The following is a 7,116-nucleotide window of genomic DNA, read 5'->3' on the forward strand; positions in this document are numbered from 1 at the left end:
GCAAGTGTTTCCACCTGCTTCACTAAACACTTTGTAGCATACCAAACAATTCTTTAAAGGTAATTTTAACACATTTGCTTTTATAGAAGAAACGATGTGTGGTGGTGGATTTGAATATGACGAATATTCAAGACATTATTTTTATTTCATATCTTGTATGATGAATAACACATGTATTTGCTTTGTCCCTCCGGGCAGAATGATAGATGCAAGCAATTTAGGCAGTGTTTACATTCATGGCTACGAGTTTAGGTGGGTTATGTATTAAAAATAGATTTTAGGTGAATATAAATAGAGATTAATCCAATCGATCAATCAACTCTTCCTCCAACCGACCACCGGAACCCGACGACTCCCCCGTACATAAAAGCTCCAGAATGAGAGATCTGACTGTCAACGAGGTACCGAGGAATATGCACCAACACAAAAGACTGAAATATTATGTATAAAGCCTTTTTAAAGTAAAAGAAATACTGTGATTTACTTTTGGTTTTTCTATCATTTATCATTCCATGTAATGGGGCTTTTTAGGCTCCCCTAAATCAGAATTTGCACTGATGGTTTGCATTGGTAGATAAGCTCGTAAAACTACCACAAAGATCATCCAATGTTAAGGGATTGTAACAAAGCTTCGGGATTTATTGTTTAACAAATTCAGAAAAGACAAAAAAAGTCTTTACGGCAAAGAAGAAGACTTAAAACCTGTAAAGGAAACAAGTGGAAAGAGATAGTGGTTACAGAGAAGAATTTAGTTCAACCCTCACATATACGAACTACAATGCCCATAAAGAATGAATGCGGCTAAATCTTATAATAAGGTAGTAGAAACCTATATGTATCTGCTCAGGTACAAGGAAACCAGCTATAGAGAATGGCATAATAGCTCTTTACTGTGACCTCGCTTTTAATGAAATACTGCATAGAGTTTTATTAAAAAAAAAATGGCTGCAAACTTCGCTGAAATCCAACCAGACTTGGACAGGAAGCGCAACATATAAGGAAACAAGCAAGAAACATCTTTATGGTTACAATAAAATTGATATCATCCTCATTTCATATTTGCGCAATCAAAACCATCAAACTTTCATATTTCGCACAATCAAAATTATGATTTTTCCTGTTGTTATTTTCTTTCAATCAAGCATATCATAATTTTTTAAACTTGCACAAATAAATGTATTGAAACTTTCAGGTTTTCACCGATGAATATACAAAAAAAAAAAAAAAAAACACCAGACTTTTACAAAAATAGTCATACAAACTTGCTAGTTTTCACAAATTAGGATATGAAAACTTTCAGATTTAGGTAAGATGAGAACATTGAAACTTCATATTCACATAAAACGAAAGCATAAAGTTCTGAGACATTATTAGTTTTAAACATCCATTTCGTAAAACTAGATCAAATTGCAAACCTACAATACTCTTGGAAAACTTGGCTCAACCTCATCATATAATTTGCGATAAGCTACGACATTTAATTTAAGAAGAGTTCTCTTTAAGAGACATAAGTTATTTTATTACTTGTCATAGTTCTCAGAAGCATTCATCTTTGGCTGAGATTGTCCTCCAACAAATATTTGAGCAGCATTCAATCTCCTAAATATTCATTCATATGATGAACTATTTGACACATATGAACACATAACCACTATGAAACCTTATTGCACGTATAATGTGTCTCTAGTGTGATCCACTATCATATTATCTTGTCACCCTCAAAGGTTAGTTACATACTTCATTATATTACCTCCAAAGAGAGAGTACTATTTATATTTTTTATAAACTTACCATATTCTTTGTAGAGTAATATATAATAATTGAAGGATTATAAAAAATTCCTCTTTTTTTTTCTAAAATTCATTAAGAAGATGGAGACTCACTTAAATAATACTTTTGAAGATTCTCCACTGAATCTCATCAAATTTCAAGAGTAGATCTTGAGCTTTTTAAAAGTGTATTTCTGAGAGGGCTGCATTTTGAGTCCTACTTATCAATGATGTGAGTGACAGTTTGCTCTTATACTCATCTTATCCATCACGCTGAGAGCCATATTCTATTAATGAAGCTGTTAATCCATGTAAATGATAGTTTGACCATTCTTATAAAAAATTCAAACACACTCTTTGAGAAATTGCTCAAATCTCTAAAGAAATAAGCGAGTGAAGTTGACAAATGAAAAACATCTTTTCATCAGAATCAATATAAGATAGATAGTCATACTCCACTAAACAGATATAAGTAATATTTTAATGAATATTTAAAATTATGAATATTTTAAGCGGCCAAGGCCAATTTTTTTATTTTTAAATAAAGAACTGTTATGCGTGACTCATATACTATATAAGGGACAGATGCTGGAGCGGATAATTTTGTCCAAATTAGGGGAGTTTCTTTATGTGGGTTGGGGGTGTGGTACAAGGGTAATTTGATAATTACATATTATACTCAAGGTTTTCTTTTCTTCTCTTTCTAGGGTTATAAATATGTCTGTTTGTAACCCTAGGTTATTTTATTCTATATCCTGTACTCTTTTTTTCTGGATTAGTTGAAAAGCCGTTGCTCTGTTCCCGAGGACGTAGGCATTTTTGCCGAACCTCGTTAAATCTCTTTGTGTTCTTCCAGATTTGTGTTGATTTCTATTTTTGTTCCCTCTAATTTCTGAAAAAATGGTATCAGAGTCAAGTTATAAGGCAAAGGAGAGATTTTGGAGCGCAGAGGAGTTCGACGACGAAGACAAGTATTATGTGAGAAAGATTAGCGCAGAGGAGTTCGACAATGAAAACAAGTACTCACGCACAGAAAGATCGGACCAGACTTAACGCAACAGCGAGGATCATTGGGCGAAGCAAATCGTCCACAAGCAGAGCGAAGCAGCGGGCAAAGCAGATTTTTCGCGAAGGAGGCTTTGCGGCAGAGGATTTATGGCAGTTTAGCTGGGGCACCGGAAAGGAAGGCTCGACAGGCGAGTTTGGCGGCTAGTGACTTGTGCGACAAGCGCGACCGGAGCGGGCGAAGGAATCAGGAGACGATCTCCTTTCCTTCGCGGGAGAAGTCCGATTTTGCTCGAACTTCTTTTGTTGGACACACAGAAAAGATCTGATTTTTTTCGTTCAGTGGCGGGAAGGAAAATTGGAAGGTCTTGATTATCCGTTTTGATTTTCCTTCGTCGGAGGCTGAGGAGAAGAAAATTTGGAAGGATTTTCCGAATTTCCTAGGCTGAAGAAAGGAAAGTTTTTGAAATTCAGTTTATTAAAAGAAATATTTTAATTAAGGGGACTTAATTAAGGAAGCTTAATTAAGAAAATATTTCAATTTTTTCTTTTAAAAAAAATTGTTGCTTTTTTGAAAAAAAAACTTAATTAAGTTAATTTTTCAATTTTCTTAGAAAGATTTTGAGCAAGCAATTACAAATGAATTTGCAGAATAATTTGTCGCAGGATCAATTTCAAATGACAATCTCTGGTGCAAAATTAGAGGTGGTGAAGTTTGATGGAACTAGTAACTTTGGATTGTAGCAAACAAGAGTAAAAAATTTGTTTGCTCAATAAGGAATCTTGAAAGCTTTGCGGGCAGCAAAACCAGATGCCATGAAGGATGAAGATTAAAAAGAATTGCAATAATGAGCAGCAGCAACTATATGTCTATGTCTGGCAGATGAGGTTATGTATTACGTAATAAATCTGAAATCTTTAGGAGAGGTTTTGAAGAAATTGGAAACTCAATTTATGGCTAAATATCTGACAAATAAATTGTATTTGAAGCAAAAGATGGATGGTTTGAAGATGCAAGAAGGTTCTAATCTGGCGCAGCATGTTAATGTGTTCAATCAAATAATCACAGATTTATCATGGCTTGATATGACTATTGAGAATGAAGACTGAGCAATGATTATATTGTATTCAATACCTTCTTCCTATGAACACCTGGTGGCTACTCTTACATATGAGAAAGAAACTATAAAAGTTGATGAGATTACTGCAGCATTGTTGGCTCACAACCATCGGAAGCAGAATGCAGGGGGAAAATCTCATGACGACAGTTTATATGTAAAGGGTAATCAGAATCGTGGAAGGAAGAAAGAGAAGGAGGGTTCAAGAAGGCGAAATTCCAGATCCAAGTCCAAATGCAAAAAGATAATTCATTGTTATAATTGCAAGGAGTCAGGTCATATGAAGAGAGATTGTCCAAAGCTCAAGAAATAGATTGGGGAGAAATGTGATGGATTATCGAAGTCTGTAAATGTGGTGCAGAGTGACAATTCAGATTGCAGTGATGACGATATGCTTTCTGTTTCATCAACTCAGTTCACAGATGCATGAATTCTTGATTCAGGATGTTCTTGTCACACAACACCTGACATGGAGTGGTTTACTTCATACATGTCAACTAATTCTGACTCAGTTTATCTAGATGATGATAGATGCTGCAATATTGTTGGTATTGGAGAAGTCAGAATTAATATGTATAATGACACAATTAGAACATTATGTGATGTCAAAAATATTCCAGATCTGAAGAAGAATTTGATTTACTTGGGCAATTTACATATAAATGGTTTCATTCCTAAGGCAGATGAGGATAAGAAAACTATCAGAATTGTTAAGGGTGCATTGACTGTGATGAAAGGAAATTTAACTTTAGGCAATATCTACAAACAGTTGAGGAGAACATTTGTAGGTGGAGTTCAATCTGTGGAGTCAGATGATGATAATACAAAACTATGACATATGCGTCTAGGTCATCTCAGTAAACTTAGGATGACATAATTGCATAGAAGAAACCTGTTGCATGGTGTTAAAAGCTGCAAGCTCTATCTTTGTAAGTTCTGTGTTATTGGAAAAAAGACTAGAGTCAATTTTATGACTGAAAAACATAAAATTGAAGGGATTTTTAACTATGTGCATTCTGATGTGTGGGGCCCTACCATGGAATCATCATTAAGAGGAACTCAGTATTTTGTCACCTTTGTTGATGATTTCTCCAGAAAAATTTGAGTGTATTTCTTAAAGCAGAAATATGAAGTCTTCTCTAATTTCAAGCTGTGAAAGCTGAGGTGGAGAACCAAACTGACAGAAAGATCAAGTACTTGAGATCTGATAATGACACAGAGAACACAAATTCACAGTTTCAAAAGTTCTGTAATAAGCATGAGATTCAGAGGTATTTTTCAGCGTGCAAGACACCAAAACAGAATGATGTGGCAGAAAGGATGAACATGTCTTTAACTGAAAAGGGCAAGATGTTTGAGACTGAATGCAAGGCTTCCTAAGAGTTTTTGGGCAGAGACTGTGAATATGACATATTATCTCATCAATAGATCACCTCGAGCATCTTTGAGTGGCAAGGTCGCAGAAGAGGTATAGACAGATAATTCAGTTAATTTTGATCATTTAAGAATTTTTGGTTGTCCTGCTTATGTGCATGTACCTGAGGATGAAATATCAAAACTTGATGCAAAATCCAAGAAGTGTATTTTTCTGTGCTACAAGAAATGTGTGAAATGATACAAGTTTTGGGATCCAATTGCAAAGAAGATAGTGATTAGCAGAGATGCAGGTTTTGATGAATAGTCCATGTTGCAACAAAATCAAGACAAGGTGTCAGAGAATAGTTCCAGTTCAAATGCATTGCAGATGGATTTAGAACAACATCCAGAAACAACTTCAGAAACAATTGAGAGAGTTGAAGGTTCGAATTCAATTCCTGGTGATTTCTTTCCATATAATCTACAGAATTATAATCTAGCTAGAGACAGACATAGAGCAATATAAAACATCCTAGCAGATTAAGTTATGAAGACTTGGTCTCTTGTGCACTTCTCATCAGCAACAATGATCCAACCACTTTTCAAGGAGCTATCATTAGCCAAGAGATTAATCATTAGCCAAGAGAAAGATAAATGAATGGGTGCAATGGTTGAGGAGATGGAGTCTTTGCAGAAAAATTGCACATGGGAGCCAGTTCAGCTTCTTGAGAGAAAGAAGGCTAGTGGGTGCAAGTGCGTGTACAAAAGGAAACCAACAGTATCAAAAAAAAGGAAAAGTTCAAGGCTCGATTGGTAGCAAAGGGATTTTCACAGCAGAAGAGAATAGATTATGATGAAATCTTTTCTCCTGTTGTTAGCATACTTCAACCAGTGCAGTACTTGCATTAGTAGTCATTTGAAACTTGCATTTGGAACAGATGAATGTTAAAACTGCTTTCTTATATGGTGATATGGAGGAGCAGATTTACATGAAACAGCCAGAAGGGTTCACTCAACCTGGACAGGAGCATCTGGTTGGTAGGTTAAAGAAATCACTGTATTGGTTGAAACAGTCTCCAAGATAATGATACAAGCGGTTCGACTCCTACATGATTCATATTGGCTACAAGAGATGTCAGTATAATTGTTGTGTTTATGTGAAGAGTCTTGATGATCATTACATTATTTTTATGTAACTGTATGTTGATGATATGCTAATTGCTGCAAAGAATATGAATGATGTTCGTGGTTTAAAAGTTTTATTGAGCCAAGAATTTGACAAGAAAGCCTTGGGTCCTATGAAGAAGATTTTAGGAATGAAGATTCATCGAGATAGAGGCTCAAGAGATTATGTTTATTTCACCGAGGCTATGTTGAGAAACTACTGAAAAGGTTTGAGATGAGCAAATCAAAACCTGTGAGCACTCCATTGACAAATCATTTTAAGCTTTTTTCATAATAGTGTCCTAAGACAGATACATAAATCTAAAACATGGCAAAAGTTTTATATGGCAGTGCAGTTGGCTGCTTAATGTATGCAAGGGTATGTAATCGTCTTGATTTGTCTCATGTTGTTAGTCAAGTCTGCAAATACATGGCTAAACTTGGAAGGCGACATTGAGAAGCAGTCAAGTGGATTTTCAGGTATCTGAAGAGAACTGTAGGACATGTAATTTTTTTTTTGCAATGTTGACCTCATTTTTGGTTGAGGTCTAGAAAACTTCTTTAGTAGCCTCGGTCTAGCCATAGGACTTTCCTATTGACTAGTCTTAGAAAATTAGAAGAGGTACCCCACCATTAGAAATTCAAAGCCTTTCTTTTTACTCAACTTGAAGTTTCACATATTGATCTTAACTTCTAGCATTTAA

This window comes from Phalaenopsis equestris, unplaced genomic scaffold (assembly GCF_001263595.1).
Source record: "Phalaenopsis equestris unplaced genomic scaffold, ASM126359v1 Scaffold000428, whole genome shotgun sequence".
In the NCBI taxonomy this organism is placed as follows: Eukaryota; Viridiplantae; Streptophyta; class Magnoliopsida; order Asparagales; family Orchidaceae; genus Phalaenopsis; species Phalaenopsis equestris.